At 43.5% G+C, this 18,229-nt stretch overlaps 1 non-coding gene across 1 annotated transcript; it reads right to left on the bottom strand.

Moving 5' to 3' along the window:
• Positions 1–15,510: 15,510 nt before the first annotated feature.
• LOC145408562 (5S ribosomal RNA) lies at positions 15,511–15,628 on the bottom strand. The gene has a single exon (XR_013898953.1). It is a non-coding gene; the product is annotated as a 5S ribosomal RNA (ribosomal RNA).
• Between the last annotated feature and the right edge of the window lie 2,601 nt (positions 15,629–18,229).

Below are 18,229 nucleotides of genomic sequence, written 5' to 3'. Positions count from 1 at the left end.
CACCACGATAACGCATCTCTTCACATAATTCTGCCAACTCCAGACAATCTCATTCAGTATAAGAGATGCAGCATTCATTATTCCTTTCATTACTAGCGGTCTACCATAGGCTTAATAAACATCTCTGAAAATATGAAGGTAGGGAGGATAAATGGACAGTACGCTGTCTGATATAAGGGGTAAAAAAAAAGAAGTGCTGTTGAGGATAGGCTAGCATATTCCACACACACACAAAAATCAAAGTAACCCAGCTTCATAAAACTGTCATCGTTAATTATGTAAGTTTAGCCCCTGTACAGGAAATTAAGGACAAATAGAGGCCAGTTATGGAAATGAGATAATATGTAATGGCGCGAAAACCACCAGACACAGCCGTTCATCCATCCATCATTCAATCCTGTGTTTGTCCGTCATAGTGTACGGGCTCTGGGCCTTACCTGCTGTCCATCCATCAGTGTGTGTGTGTGTGTGTGTGTGTGTGTGTGTGTGTGTGTGTGTGTGTGTGTGTGTGTGTGTGTGTGTGTGTGTGTGTGTGTGTGTGTGTGTGTGTGTGTGTGTGTGTGTGTGTGTGTGTGTGTGTGTGTGTGTGTGTGTGTGTGTGTGTGTGTGTGTGTGTGTGTGTGTGTGTGTGTGTGTGTGTGTGTGTGTGTGTGTGTGTGTGTGTGTGTGTGTGTGTGTGTGTGTGTGTGTGTGTGTGTGTGTGTGTGTGTGTGTGTGTGTGTGTGTGTGTGTGTGTGTGTGTGTGTGTGTGTGTGTGTGTGTGTGTGTGTGTGTGTGTGTGTGTGTGTGTGTGTGTGTGTGTGTGTGTGTGTGTGTGTGTGTGTGTGTGTGTGTGTGTGTGTGTGTGTGTGTGTGTGTGTGTGTGTGTGTGTGTGTGTGTGTGTGTGTGTGTGTGTGTGTGTGTGTGTGTGTGTGTGTGTGTGTGTGTGTGTGTGTGTGTGTGTGTGTGTGTGTGTGTGTGTGTGTGTGTGTGTGTGTGTGTGTGTGTGTGTGTGTGTGTGTGTGTGTGTGTGTGTGTGTGTGTGTGTGTGTGTGTGTGTGTGTGTGTGTGTGTGTGTGTGTGTGTGTGTGTGTGTGTGTGTGTGTGTGTGTGTGTGTGTGTGTGTGTGTGTGTGTGTGTGTGTGTGTGTGTGTGTGTGTGTGTGTGTGTGTGTGTGTGTGTGTGTGTGTGTGTGTGTGTGTGTGTGTGTGTGTGTGTGTGTGTGTGTGTGTGTGTGTGTGTGTGTGTGTGTGTGTGTGTGTGTGTGTGTGTGTGTGTGTGTGTGTGTGTGTGTGTGTGTGTGTGTGTGTGTGTGTGTGTGTGTGTGTGTGTGTGTGTGTGTGTGTGTGTGTGTGTGTGTGTGTGTGTGTGTGTGTGTGTGTGTGTGTGTGTGTGTGTGTGTGTGTGTGTGTGTGTGTGTGTGTGTGTGTGTGTGTGTGTGTGTGTGTGTGTGTGTGTGTGTGTGTGTGTGTGTGTGTGTGTGTGTGTTTCGGCATAATTAATGTATGATTCCCTAAAGATAAAAACAGTAAGTTGGTGGCACTTTTTTTCGCTTGGTGACTGACATAGTAGCATACAACACAGGGCAATTTATTAGGATTTACAGACCAGCATTTCAGAGCACAAAGGGGCTTGATATATTTTGTTGTTGATTTGGCTGCGGATGCTCAGTGATAATCGTGCCAGCAGTGTGGATCGCAACAGCAGGAGACGGCAACTTTATTCACTCGCATTCACGGCCGACTTTGTAGCTGGCTTCGGAGATTATGGTAACGTCTTTTCTTTTGCGATTTACTTTGCACATTCGACCTGACTGGTTATGGCCTCGCTTCGCCTGTGTGTGTGTGTGTGTGTGTGTGTGTGTGTGTGTGTGTGTGTGTGTGTGTGTGTGTGTGTGTGTGTGTGTGTGTGTGTGTGTGTGTGTGTGTGTGTGTGTGTGTGTGTGTGTGTGTGTGTGTGTGTGTGTGTGTGTGTGTGTGTGTGTGTGTGTGTGTGTGTGTGTGTGTGTGTGTGTGTGTGTGTGTGTGTGTGTGTGTGTGTGTGTGTGTGTGTGTGTGTGTGTGTGTGTGTGTGTGTGTGTGTGTGTGTGTGTGTGTGTGTGTGTGTGTGTGTGTGTGTGTGTGTGTGTGTGTGTGTGTGTGTGTGTGTGTGTGTGTGTGTGTGTGTGTGTGTGTGTGTGTGTGTGTGTGTGTGTGTGTGTGTGTGTGTGTGTGTGTGTGTGTGTGTGTGTGTGTGTGTGTGTGTGTGTGTGTGTGTGTGTGTGTGTGTGTGTGTGTGTGTGTGTGTGTGTGTGTGTGTGTGTGTGTGTGTGTGTGTGTGTGTGTGTGTGTGTGTGTGTGTGTGTGTGTGTGTGTGTGTGTGTGTGTGTGTGTGTGTGTGTGTGTGTGTGTGTGTGTGTGTGTGTGTGTGTGTGTGTGTGTGTGTGTGTGTGTGTGTGTGTGTGTGTGTGTGTGTGTGTGTGTGTGTGTGTGTGTGTGTGTGTGTGTGTGTGTGTGTGTGTGTGTGTGTGTGTGTGTGTGTGTGTGTGTGTGTGTGTGTGTGTGTGTGTGTGTGTGTGTGTGTGTGTGTGTGTGTGTGTGTGTGTGTGTGTGTGTGTGTGTGTGTGTGTGTGTGTGTGTGTGTGTGTGTGTGTGTGTGTGTGTGTGTGTGTGTGTGTGTGTACCATAAACACCACCTGTTATCCGTTCACTCCATCTGTAAAGCTTTGGAAAACGAAAAATTGCAGTAACCTCATTGAACCATTTCCGTCTCCCAGCAGCTCTGTGTAATTGACTACAATAAATCAGTTCTGAGGCAACCATGGCAATATGCAGGGGATATATCTGCGGTCTACCCCGGTCGCATCACTTCTTGCCTTGTATAGAGCACTGACAGCGGGCCATCCACCTGTAGAACACGTCATTCCAATTTGCTTCACACCAGCCTCTCACCCTCGTCGATGCTCAGGCTTCCATAATTCTTAAAATCTTCCACCCAGTTTTTCCACCTTTGACCTTCCCTTCCTTCTCACTCCTGGGCACAATCTTCATATTCTTTTCTCTGAGGCCTTGGATTTTCCCTACGTATCGCACACGTCACTTATTCAGCATTTACACTGACCCCCCCCCCTCTCTCTCTCTCTCTCTCTCTCACGGTAGGGATGATTTTATGACATGTCGGTGGATCAAGTGCAGGATCAATTTAGTTTGTTTTAGCGAAATTGTCCCCAGCAATGGATCGACTTCGCGTCCTCTCAAACATCGGATACCTTCTCTAACCACTCAGCCACCACCTCTTTCTTGTCCTCCCCCATCCTTTCACTCCCCCTAGTCTCAATCCATGCATTCTGCTTGTTAGCGTCTTGTCACTCATTCTTCCCACATAACCATACCTCTTAACATACCGCGGGTCAGCCAGTTCCACAGTAATTCTCCCATTTCTGTTTGACACTCCTTCTTACTTCACATGTAGAACTCTCTGTCTGTCTGTCTGTCTCCTCTTTGTCACTCCATCTCACTTTACATGTAGACCATTTAAGCTTGATTTAGTCATACTGATTTTTTCTTGCTTCTACCGGATACTGTTAATTGATATAAAGATACCATCCAATTAGCAGCCTCGTAATGAAGGTCATAAACCCATTCTATTACAAAAGCCTCACTAGAAATGAATAAATCTGTTTGGTGGGGAAAATATTAATCATTTTGTTTCCTTCTTTCCCACCAAGTTCCCTTCTAAAGCACTAAGCCACGTATTATTCAAAATGAGGTTGCAAGGATGTGAACAAGCCTCAGTTTTTGACCTTATTTCCTGAAGTGTGCCATGATGACAAAATATGCCTGATCTTTATGTAGCTACGGGTTTCGACATCTCCCTTTTACGTGGGATGCAGGCTAATCAGGTGAAAAACTGCATTACGGTATTTTTTTATAATCGACCGACAGAAATCAGAGGCTTGCTTATACCTTTCAGCATTCAGATCTAGTAATGCAAGTGTAATTATCAATCTTCAGGGGTAATTCTCTCCTCCCTTACCTTTATCGTTCCATGTTCCCCTCCCTCTCACTCTTCTTTCTGACGTCCTCCACCACCTCCTCCTCCTCCTCCTCCTAATCTTATACCTCCAGTCCTCCTCCTCCTTCTCCATCTTCATCTCCACCTCTACCTTCACCTCCTTCTCCACCTCCACCTGCCCCACCTCCTTCTCCTCTACCTCCTCCTTTTCCTCCTCCTGTTCCTCTTCTTCCTCCTCCTCTTCCTCTCTTCTTCCTTCTTCTCCTCCTCTTCCTCTTCCTTCTTCTCCTCCTCTTCTTCCTCCTCCTTCTCTTCAATCTCTCTCTCTCTCTCTCTCTCTTTGCCTGCTTGTCTGCATCTCGTATTCCCCCCTATCCCATACTCCCTTTTTTCAATTTTCCCTCTCCCTGCCCCTCTCCCCCACCCCTGCCACTCTCTCCCCTTCCTCCCTCCCTTTCTCTCCCTCCTTCCTTCTACTCTTTTCTCTCCCTCTTCTCCCCCTTCTCATTTCCTCCTCCATTTTCCCTCCCCTTGCACAAACATCACACAAATTTGGTTAACAATAAGTACGATTTTTTCTCTCGGGTTTATCTCCTCTCTCATCCTTCAATACTCTCTCTCTCTCTCTCTCTCTCTCTCTCTCTCTCTCTCTCTCAGTATGTTGTATGGATGTGGTGTGTGTGTGTGTGTGTGTGTGTGTGTGTGTATAATTCATTTCCCATCAACAAATTTCCAGAGTTGAAATGCATTACAATGAATAATTAATGCAATATTCACGGATATCAATCTTACTTCGCTACTATTATCCTTTGCAGTACGATAGTCTCATTTTAACTTCGTCAAACAACTTTTATTCATCTTTGCGTAGACCTCTCATATTGGAGAATTGAAGTGGAGCAAATATTATTAATTTTAGTAAGATAAGCCCTTCCTTCAATACCTCTCTCTCTCTCTCTCTCTCTCTCTCTCTCTCTCTCTTCCTTTCCAACTTAGAGACCTGAATATGTTAGGGTTACTTGTTTATTGAGTCTTCTGTTGAAAATTAAATTGAAATACTGATCTGAGGAAAGCATGACGGCAGCGTTTGACAGTAAGATACAAAGGGCGACTCCATACTGAAGGGTCAAACAACGATATAGTATTCTGCAGAGTACAATTATTTCCCTTTTGTGAAAGAATGGTGGTCATGATAATGCGTTGTAGATTAATGATAAAACACACACACACACACACACACACACACACACACACACACACACACACACACACACACACACACACACACACACACACACACACACACACACACACACACACACACACACACACACACACACACACACACACACACACACACACACCACACACACACACACAGGCACGCAAACTGATGTTTTATTAGTCTGACGAATTAAAGGAAATAGACCACACAATGATACCAAATAGCATAAAAAAGGGCTGTGAAAGTATAAGAAGAAAGTACACACACACACACACACACACACACACACACACACACACACACACACACACACACACACACACACACACACATTAATTAGCCATGACAGGAAGAAGCAAAAATATGGAATTAGCTTTATGAAACCACGCAGAGTGAAAAAAAAAATGTAATTGAATTTTTATAGGAAAGCACAAGTAAAAAAAAAAAAAGACAAATGAAGAACCATACAAATGTTAATTACGATAGAGGAAATAGGGCTAAAGGGAATAACATTATGATTTTACTATCGAATTAAGGTCTCTATATGTGGGTTCAATAAGTTGTAAAGTAGATACACACACACACACACACACACACACATACACACATACACACACACACACACACACACACACACACACACACACACACACACACACTCGCTGGCGCAGTGGTAACGTTCTCGCATGCCAACTGGTGGACGGGAGTTCGCGCCTCGCTCAGGTTGCGAAAAGTTTCACTGACGAAGTGGGTGGTTACTGTCCCCCTTGAGCAAGGGGACGGGTGTGTGCGTGTGTGAAGGTCACAGCCTTGCCCTTAGATCGGACTACATGAGCTCTCAGCTCCCTTCCGGGAGGGTAAAAAGCTGACGATCACGACCATCAAGTGATCCTGACCGGCCCGGTGAATTACACACACACACACACACACACACACACACGTTCTTATGATTAAAAAACAGTTACAGCAAAAGTAATACTTCCACCAACAATGCATTCATTTTGATGAAAAAATGCGGAAGTTTGGTAAGAATAATTTAATAATGTATTTAACATGTTTGTTCTTCAGAATAACACAACTGTCCCGAGGAAAATTTGTTCAGTCATCTAGATAATTAAGTTTAATAATGGAAAGTAATTTTTAAAACTTGTAGTGGAAGGCATTTTCATTTTAATCTTTTATCAATGTAATTTTTTGCTAATTAATTTACTTGAAGTGACAGACATTTTATTTTATTCATTATTTTTTTCTTTGCTTATGTGTTTATATTTTACTTGCTTGTTTTAGAGGGATGTGAATACTGATCAGGACAATGACGAAAATATGTTGTGTCTAATTTGGAAACACGCCACTCACTCACCAAGTTCAATAATCCATCTACGACAAGACATTGAGTCAACATCTATACATGTCACCGCTTGGGCACTAACACCCACCGTCCTAAATGAATACATGTTAAAACTGCGTCACTCTGGATTAACAGGACGGCGCTAGTAAGGGTGTTTATATGTTGGTGAGTTCTGTAGAATATCCGCTTTCTTCTTCACTACGAGGATATTTCTTATTGGATTCCTATTATTTTTAGACGGAATAATTCATAAAGAGGAAGATTTCACATCCCACACCATACCTTGACCCCACATCTCACATCCCACACCCCACACCTCACACTCCAAACCCCACACACGACACACCACAACCCACACCTCATATCACATATCACACCCTCATACCCGACATACGACAACCCACACACCCACCCCACACTCCAAACCCCACACCCTACACTCCCACATACCAAGCACCCCGCACTCCACACCTCACACCAAACTCCTCACACCCCACATCCCTCACCCCATACCCCACACCCCACACCCAACAACATACACCTCTCTACCTCTGCACCGCACTTACCTCCGCCATTATTAGCACAGATGAGCTATTATGACTTAATGAACCAATACAAGACTAATGACATACTGGAAATTAGTGTTGTGTGGTTGTGGGTGAGGCTGGAGTTTAATTTTGAGGTTTGTGAGGAGGTTATGGCGTTAGTGACGTAAAGAAATGAAAGAAGGAAAGGAAATGAAGAAGGATAATGAAAACGTAAGAGATGCAACGGAGAAACAAAAGCACCCGAGAGGAAAAGCAAAAGAGAATCATGACACAAAAGTGGTTTAAACAAAAACAATTTAACAGCAAATGCATGCAAACGCAAAGGAAAAAAAAAAAGAACAAGTGTTGCCAGGCACAATAAACCTCGCCCGACAGAAAATTTATTGCCGTTTCAACCGTGTTCATGATATAGCCCCCTGAAAATCCGTGACCTTGGGTTTGACCTTTCAAGGTCACTTAAGGTCATGGTACCAATTAAAAACTCATAAAGGATTTCACATATGTTGATAATAGTAAATATCTATCTGCAGCCAGTTTCGAGTTACAGCCCCTTTAATATCCGTGACCTTGAGCTTGACCTTTGTGTCACTCAGGGTCAAAGGTCTTGGTGCAAAATGAAAGCCTTCATGGGAGTTCCTGTATGATGATAGTAATAAATATCTCGCTCTTCAACCGTTTTCAATTTATTGCCCTCTGAAAATTCGTGACCTTGATTTTGACATTTCAGGGTCACTGGACTACATCTAAAATTTAATAATTTCCTTTTGTGACCAAGTCCCACAAATCCTTCAAGGTTTTCTGTAACTTCATTCAGCCGTTTTTCCGAAATGCTGCTAACAAAGAGAGAAAGAAACAAAGAAACTACCAAATACAATACCTCGCCGGACTCCTTCCCGGACAAGGTAATAATGATTAAAAGAAAATAAACACGGACCAGGGGCATTAAGAACCCGGAACAGGAACAGCACATTAGCAAGAAAGTTATCAACCATGTCCAGTAACGTGGCCACACATCCACTCCTGCATCATTCGTCTTCCTGGTTCTCTTCCTCAAGTTAACTCCTTCAGTCCAATGTTGCCCTTTTATACCTTTGTTCTTGCTACCTGCAGCGATTTTATTCAGTTTAGGAGGTACTTTTCCATCTGGAGTGGTTAGAGATGCCTGCATTAACCCTCTCATTACCAGGGGCCATTCGTGACATGAGTAAATTCGTATAGAGGTAGTTACAGCTCAGTAAAAAAAAAAAAAAAAAAGTCATCGAAATGAAGGGGTAAAAAAAAAAAATAAAGATAGGTTGCAACCCTTGCCATAAGCATCTACATACGTACTTCATCCATCTATGTCTACCTACTTCTGAATAATGATAGATGAGAAAATCCATACAACAGATCCGTGGTATTATTGTAGGACAGATTGCTGCTACACAGGTTTTTGATGAACGAAACACTGGGACCTACGTTGTGGCTTATGGTTGAGATTTATGTGACAATTAGCGCTACACAGGCTCTGGGTCGGAGGGTGCATCGTGTGGCGGTGTTGGTTGTTAAATAGTCACTCCTACATTTCCACCTGTGCCGCATTTACTCACCCTAACATCAACAGCTCCAGTATTATACGCAAGTTCATTCTGCTTATAAGTGTTGGCTGATTTTTCGAGTGCGGAATTCCAGCACGGGGAGTAGTGTGTTTATCCGGCATTATTGCTCAAGACCATGACCGTCTTACCGGGAGCCGCGGTAACTCGGTGGCAGCTCGTCTTGTGATGCTACGGTTCGAAACCAGAGACGTGGTAAACATAATGTGGGTTGTTGTAGTAGGTCCTTTCATGTGCTTGGATATGGCAGGGGTGGTGGTTAAGTGTTGTGGAAAGTGTTGTACTGCCTAAAACGGCCTTAGTTCCATCATAGCTGGGGTAGGGAACAGTCCGGTGATTTGAATTTCATTTATATATTTTTTAAACTGATCTACAAAACCTGCTGGTGTGTCATAAAAAAGACGTTATAATACCTAAAATTCCCTAAATGAATGAGACGCTCGATGGTTTATTCAGTATGGTCAGTGGGCATTAGTGTTCAGGTGGTAATAAATGAAAGTGCATAGTACATATAAGGACTAATGGGTCCCTGAAAATGGGTTTTAAAGTCTTTGTCCAGAGTAGGACACAAAACATTCCTGTCACAACATGCCAGTAATACAACAGTCCTTGACACACACAAACATGGTCAATCCTACTCTAGGACATTCATACAGTAAGCATTACTCATTACTAACACGCCTGCATTGCAAAGGCTTAATTCTGGCTACCACTACAATTCCCAGCAGAAGGTCTGATCTAGCAGTCTTATTGTTACTGTTACAGCCAACCCCAGTGAAGAGAAGTGTATAGTGAACTGGATTTATGATTTTTTTTGGTTTTTATTTTCTGAAAGCTGTGAAACCTGAGTACATGAATTATTATGAACTAATGTACAGGATAGCATAGATGCTGCTATTGCAAATATCCCTGAAACAGTCAATGAAGGTTTGAAAGAATCAGTTTGATTTCAGTATCTGTCTGCCCGCCTCGCACACATATTTAAAACCGACCGACCGACCGACCGCGCCCACACACACACACACACACACACACACACACACACACACACACACACACACACACACACACACACACACACACACACACACACACAGACACACACACACACACATACACACACACACACACACACACACACACACACACACACACACACACACACACACACACACACACACACACACACACACACACACACACACACACACACACACACACACACACACACACACACACACACACACACACACACACACACACACACACACACACACACACACACACACACACACACACACACACACACACACACACACACACACACACACACACACACACACACACACACACACACACACACACACACACACACACACACACACACACACACACACACACACACACACACACACACACACACACACACACACACACACACACACACACACACACACACACACACACACACACACACACACACACACACACACACACACACACACACACACACACACACACACACACACACACACACACACACACACACACACACACACACACACACACACACACACACACACACACACACACACACACACACACACACACACACACACACACACACACACACACACACACACACACACACACACACACACACACACACACACACACACACACACACACACACACACACACACACACACACACACACACACACACACACACACACACACACACACACACACACACACACACACACACACACACACACACACACACACACACACACACACACACACACACACACACACACACACACACACACACACACACACACACACACACACACACACACACACACACACACACACACACACACACACACACACACACACACACACACACACACACACACACACACACACACACACACACACACACACACACACACACACACACACACACACACACACACACACACACACACACACACACACACACACACACACACACACACACACACACACACACACACACACACACACACACACACACACACACACACACACACACACACACACACACACACACACACACACACACACACACACACACACACACACACACACACACACACACACACGGACGCACACAGACTTTTCCCTCTCTCTAGCACACACAAACACATACATTCACCATGTTCAATTAAATATAGAAAGTCCCCCCACAAATGCTATTTAGCTAAGTACTCCTTTTCACTTGACCTTTCCTTCTGTTTATCTGCTAATAGAAAATGGGATGGTTACCTATGCGTCCAGTCACCATCATCATCATCATCGTCATCTTCCATACTTTGTTTTCCACTTCTCCCTTGCGTTATCATCATCGTCCTTGTAATCCTGAAGCACAGTGACTTATCATCATCATCATCATCATCATCATCATCGCTTTCTCCTCACCTCTCCCATTCAGCATGGTGGCCCCTAATAGCTACTCTTGGCCTTCTGCATACGATCTGATTTTCGTTTGGAGAGATTATCCGAAGTGGACAGATTACTGAATGTAGCATCTAATCCCTTCACCGAGCCAGCAGGTGGAAATAAGAATAAAGGCGCCATCGAAATAAGGAGGTAAATTGATTTCATTGTGCAGTGCTTTATTTTAACTGAACAGAATTTTCTGATTGCAGTAAGAACACAATAAAAGAGGCCAACGTACTGTAGAAAATATAAAACAAAATATGAGGTCATCGTACTGTAATAAAATTAATAAAAAAATACAATGAAAGACAAACTTACTGTAAAAATAAAAGAATGAACTATAATCGAGGTCATTGTACTGTAAAACGTAAAGACTGCAAGACGCCATCGTACTGTAATAAATAATACAAGTGGTCATCTTACTGTAAAAAAAAAAATAAAGAATAAAATATAAAAGAGGCTATCGTACTGTAAAATATAAAACACAATATAAGTGGTCATCCTACTGTAATGAATAAATGTCGTTCTTGCCGATTTATGTGATTTAATTAAATCTTCTGAAGCAAGAGAGAACGAAGGTTACTACTAGAACTCTAGGGGATTAACCTGAGAGTAATCTTTCCCTTAAGCCATTTCTAGAACTTGAGCCATCACTAGAACTTGAGCCATTACTAGTACTTCAGCCATCACTAGAACTCTTAGATAAAATATTCAAGTATCTTCAAATTAAAACTTAGATTTCTCGTTGTTGAGTTAATTCTTCAGGTGATCGTCAGCATAACATGGCTAGGAAACTGAAAGATTCGCCTCTTTCTGTCTGTCTGTCTGGCTGTCTTTGTAGGGCATAATTTCCTCTTTCCCTCTATTCCCTCCAAGAAGTTTCCCTCCTTCCCTACTTCCCTTCCTCCCCCACCCTCTCACCTTCCTCTGTCTGTCTGTCTGTGTGCCTATGTCAGTCAGTCAGTCAGTCTCTGTTTATTTGTCTCTCCTTCCTTCCCTCCCTCATGCTCTCTCTCTCTCCTTCCCTCCTTCCCTTCCTCCTTTTCTTTCTCTTTCTCTTCTCCTTCTCTTCTCCTCTCCCCCCACCCTCCTTCTCACCTTACACCCTCACAGGATATTAGGCCTTACAGGAAGTCACAGGAGGAGCAAACACACACACACACACACACACACACACACACACACACACACACACACACACACACACACACACACACACACACACACACACAAACACAAACACAAACAAAAACACAAACAAAAAAAACACACACAAACACACACACACGCACACACACGCACACATACCCCACCCTCTCTCTCTCTCTCTCTCTCTCTCTCTCTCTCTCATTATCTAATCAATGCTTCTCCCTGTTTCCCAGTACAGCTGATTGTCTGAGGGTTTGGAGGATGAATGAGAACCTTGTGTGCTACTCTTCTGTCTTTAAGTGTCTGTATATAGAAAGTAGGATATTCTTCAAGTACTACGACCGGAATACCTAGACATGCTCGTAATGTCTGTGTGGTTTGTGAATCTATGTAAATGTGGTAAAAACTACACACACACACACACACACACACACACACACACACACACACAGACGCGGACAAAAACATTATCGGTCCGCCTTGCTGAAGGTGGGGGATAACAAACAAACAGGTGTGAAAACATATGCTCCTTATCGGAGTGAATAATTAATTACAATAACACTACTACTACAGCTGCTACTATTACTATTAATAATGAAAACTCTATATAATCGTCTGTTTTTTTCATGAATAAATTAAACGAGTACAGGGTGATCCGTAAACAGCTCTGCACTAAAAACTCACCGAGAGGAATCTTGTGTGTTCCTGGTACGGCTCAGTCTGCTGGTGTGGACTTGGGTGTGGCAGTGGGAATAGAAAATAACTGATACAGGATAACACAACGCTGACTGAGCAGTGTCCATAGTACACAGAAAATCACTCCGCAGGGTTAGAGGTCTACTACCACTACTACTACCGCTACTACTACTACTACTGCTACTACTACTTTGTCCAAAAAAGAAAATCGTTGAACGTTTAGCTTCGACGACAACACTGTTTTAATTTACTCTTACTGTATCGCATGTTTTCATTAAACCACAAACAGACCATGGTAATGAACGGGCTAATTTATGATACTGTATTCTTAAGCCCTCCGGTTCGAAGCGTCTAGTTTAAGCTGAATAAAATCGCCTGGAGAGAGTGAGAATAAAACACAAGTATCTCAGCAGGCTCGAGAAATAAGTAAGTGTAGTAAATGTATAGGGTGATGATGGGAGAAAGATAATGTGTGTGTGTGTGTGTGTGTGTGTGTGTGTGTGTGTGAGAGAGAGAGAGAGAGAGAGAGAGAGAGAGAGAGAGAGAAATTCCCCTCCAATTCAAACTTCCTCAGCGCAAAATGACGGACTTTGCTAAATAAATATTGTTCAATTTTGGGGGCCATTTGGCAGAGTGGTTCCGTGAATAATCCGACCAGAGTAATAGTGGTGGTGGTAATTGTGGTGGTGGTGGTTGTGGTTGTGGTGGCATTTTTGGTAGAAGTGGCATTTATGGTGGTAATAGTTGTCATACTTGCTGGAATGTGGTAGTTGTAATATATCTTTTTATCTATAAACTATCTATCTATTATACGTGCATCTTCTAGTGACTTACTGAGATATAAACAAAGGACGTCATCGCACTGAAAAGGCTAACGATGGAGATTTCACACCCCTACACTGTAAAGGGGCTCCACAATGCTGGATGTTGTTTTTGCTTGTTTGTTGTTGTTGTTGTTGTTGTTGGTGGTGGTGGTGGTGGTGGTGTCGCTGCTGTATTTGCTGTTGCTGTTGTTGTTGTTGTTGTTGACCTAGATACATTTCAATATGGAACTGGTGGACGGGAGGCTGAAACTGCTCTTTTTTCAGGGGACAGGAAGACAGATGCGGAACTTGCACGACTTGCAGCGGATCTTCCCGGTTATATCAGTTCCACCACGTGAAGGCTCCCAGGTTGATCCAGGTCCAACGTATATCCCTCACCAGTCGCTTCGTCCCTAAACATGTCTAGCTTCGTCTTATCTAGCCTAACAGTTTAACCCAACCACACCTCATCTAACCTAACCTTACCTTGCAGTCTAACACAACCTTACCTAACCTAACTAACAATCTAACTCATCCTAACCTCATCTAACCTTACCTAACCTAAAATCTAACTCATCCTAACCTCATCTAACCTTACCTAGCTTGACAATCTAACCCATCCTAACCTCATCTAACCTAACCTAGCCTGTTCTGACGTAACTAGAACAACATGGAGAAGGACTGGTTTCATGAGCGGATTTACCCATTTGCGCGAGATGGTGTTCCTTTGCAGTTCTACGAAATGATGAATAGATGTGTGTTGTGTTGGCAAAAAAACACATTAAAATATTCGTCCTGAAGAGATTATTGAAGGCTGTCTTTACTTGTTTAGTGTAATACATTCCACGGAGGTAAATAACACAACTGGATCCTCAGGTTGAAGTGTTAAGTAGTAGTAATAGTAGTAGTAGTAGTAGTAGTAAATTACAAGAGTAAGTGTTAAAAGCTGGCAGAAGTAGGGTGTTCACACTTAGATATTGTAGAGGGCGTTATCAAGCTTATGGTGTCAATAATACTTGTTTCTGTCCTCTTTATTACAAGTCATCTCATTTGGTTGGGTCTGGTTAGTACTTGGATGGGTGACCGCCTGGGAACACCAGATGCTGTTGGCATCCCTACGTGTCAAGTGGGGTTGGTGGAGGATTAGTGCCCCTCCCTGTAAAACAATTAACTCCAAGCCCTTGACCACCCCGTTTGGGATATATGGCGTCTGGCAATGGAATGGAATGGAATGGATCTCATTTGGTTGAATGTAATCGACTGACAACAATAGGAATTAAGCTCAGAACCATCGTATGTGGAACGCTTTCAAACTCAGGACGTCTTTTATTCACTTATTTTCTTATATTGTTTATTTTGTTGATACTATACTTACGTGATTCTATTAAGCTTGGGATTGTCCTATCGCATGGAAGGGGTGAGAGACGACATTCACTAATATTTCCATTGTGAAAGGTCTCTAAAGACAGAATAAGATGGTCAAGGCGTAAGAGCAAGCAAAGGAAAAGAAAACAATAAGATCAGAAAAAGGAAAAAAATGCCCTTAAGCTGAAAAAGTTACATCATTCATTCATCATCATTCCATTGCCAGACGCCATGTATCCCAAACGGGGTGGCCAAGGGCTTAGAGTTAATGGTTTTACAGGGAGGGGCACTAATCCTCCACCAACCCCACTTGACACGTAGGGATGCCAACAGCATCTGGTGTTCCCAGGCGGTCACCCATCCAAGTACTAACCAGACCCAACGTTGCTTAACTTCGCTGATCGGACGGGAAGCGGTGTACTCAACGTGGTATGGCCTAGTGAATATTTCCTTTAACCTCTTCAGCACGAGACTTATTCCCAAAACTAATTAAATTCATCTGGCATCAGCAAGAACAAAATGGTGTCCATGTCCTCGGTTCATTCCTTCAGTTCATTGACGTCGCATACAATCCATTTTTCCTCCCACCTGAGGCTTTCATTCAGGTGAGCAGAGACGTTTGATGCCAAGGGGGACTAGAAACGAGCTCCATTAGCCCTTTTACCACAAGAGGTTCTTCTAGTGCTGAATAAAATCGTCTGGAATTTGCAGGAATATAATAAGAAACATACCAGCACTGGAGAGATTGTGTTCTTAAATAGTGCCTCGACACCCCCAGTAAGTATCGAAATGGGTCCTAAAGGGCATCCAGAAAGACATCCTTAAAAAAAAAAGAAAAAAAAGGTATGGTAATATATTCATGTGCAGATAATATCGGAAATTTGTTTATGAGTTTATCTTATTGAAAACATAAATAAGCGTCCACATAATTCATTTTTTTTTTAATAGCCATTCTCATGTCTCCTTTTCACATACAGGAAATTGAAAGGGGAAGGAGTGATAGTAATAACGAGGGGGTATCCGGATGACTTAGAGTTCAACCTGGGGATACTGGGCCCGGAAAATTTTAAGAGCTATTGGCTAACATAGACTACTAGAGTTATCCCGACCACTAGTGTGTTAATGGTTAATGGCCTCAGATTCCTAACATTTACTTCCAGGTGAACAAAATCGTCTTGCGTGAGCTGTACCAGAGTAATATAGCTGTCCCGATCAGGAGAAGGTTATGGAAGAGTATTTCTATGCCTATCACGGCTAGACATTCCCCTAAAGCTGAATAAATCGTCTGGCAGGAGAAACAGTACACAGAACACTATCATATTGAAGTGGCAAATAAAACCCTGTATTTAATCCCAGCCCTACCTTTCCCCGAAGCTGTATAAAATCGTCTGGCAGCAACAAGGAGACATTAATAAAGACATTAAAGCGATCCCTGTAATTACTCCACTATCTGACGTTTGGCAAGAGTTGAATAATATCGTCTGGGGGCGGTACGTAAAAAATAATGTAATCATAAGAATTAAAAAATGAGCTTAACGACAATTTTGCTATGCTCTTCACTGCAAGCTGAACACAAACGTCAGGAGCCATGAATAACAAAATTACGTCCTCGTACCGAATGGGTTACCTTCCTTACTACAGTGCTTTATTTTATAGGCTACAACCAGATTATTTTTATCAAATTTTTGAGAGAATACTAAGCTAGGAAGAGACTTTTGAAACTGGAAGGGTTACATATATAATTCATTCACATCTTCATCGTTAGGGATCTCTCTAACTTTAATAAAATCTCTAGGTGGTACTGGCAGGGCTAAAAATGATATATATAAAAACACGTCATTAGACTGAAGGGGTTAAGGGGTATTTGTGTTAGTAATGGAGAGTCACGATTCAGGAAATTACGTGAAGGAGATATTGTGTGTCCGAGGGGGGGAGGGTGGGGAGGGGTGTGGGTGGGGTAATAGATGGGGGTTGGGGAGAGGTGGGGAGGGGTGTGGGTGGGGTAATAGGTGGGGGTAGGGGAGAGGTGGGGAGGGGTGTGGGTGGGGTAATAGGTGGGGGTAGGGGAGAGGTGGGGAGGGGTGTGGGTGGGGTAATAGGTGGGGGTAGGGGAGAGGTGGGGAGGGGTGTGAGTGAGAGGTGAGGGTGGGGTGAGAGAATGAGGGTGGATATGGGTGGGGGTGAGTGGGGGTTTGGTGGGAGAGGCGAGGCGGGGCAGGTGGGGTAAGGGTGAGAATGGGTGGGTGAAAGTGATCAGAGTTTGGGAAGGGGTCGGAGGAGTTTTCTTTTTATTTTTCCCCAACATTGTTTTGGGGGCACCCATTAAAGCACAAAGGCTCCTCTCAGCTAGAACATCGTGTTGCAGTAGGCAAAGTAAAATGCTTAAATGAATCCTTGCTATTTCTTTTTCTCATGGACTGTTTTACGTGGAACTCAATCTTTCTATCATAATCAAGTGCGATAATGCTAATAAACTCTTCTTTGATTCATCGTTCAAATTAAAGCACAGGATATATATGTGTACAGGACGCTGACACACATGAGCGTTTGTTTCAGAATCGACAATGACAGTGTTTATTAGATCATCAGCCATTAATATCTGAAAATGTCCAATAGATTTTAGCCTACACAAGTTTAGTCATCTGCAGGAAGTGCCAGATTATCATGTACCAGCTGTGTGTGTGTGTGTGTGTGTGTGTGTGTGTGTGTGTGTGTGTAGGCATAGGTGTGTGGGGGAGGGAGGGGTGTAATGTCAGGTTATGGGTGGACCCAGACGTGTTCTCACTGTCAATCACTGATCCACTCTCATTCAAGATACAGGCAGGTGAGGAAGGAAGGCAGGCATGGGGGTGAGGCAGGAGCTGGGTGGGGCAGGGACTGGGTGAGGCAGGGTGGGAGTGACAGGGGGTTTGGCACAAGGATTGAGAAGGAAGCATGAGACTGGTGGGGAGGGAGTAAATGATTTGTGAACAAGGGAGGACAGGGGGTGTCTGATTGGGAAGGATGAGCAAGAGGGTGAGTCAGAGGAAGCCAGAAAGTGACTG

Source organism: Coenobita brevimanus, chromosome 77 (assembly GCF_032717465.1).
Source record: "Coenobita brevimanus isolate Jiangsu-jjx chromosome 77, ASM3271746v2, whole genome shotgun sequence".
Taxonomy (NCBI): Eukaryota; Metazoa; Arthropoda; class Malacostraca; order Decapoda; family Coenobitidae; genus Coenobita; species Coenobita brevimanus.
This window is presented reverse-complemented; position numbering and strand designations above follow the sequence as displayed.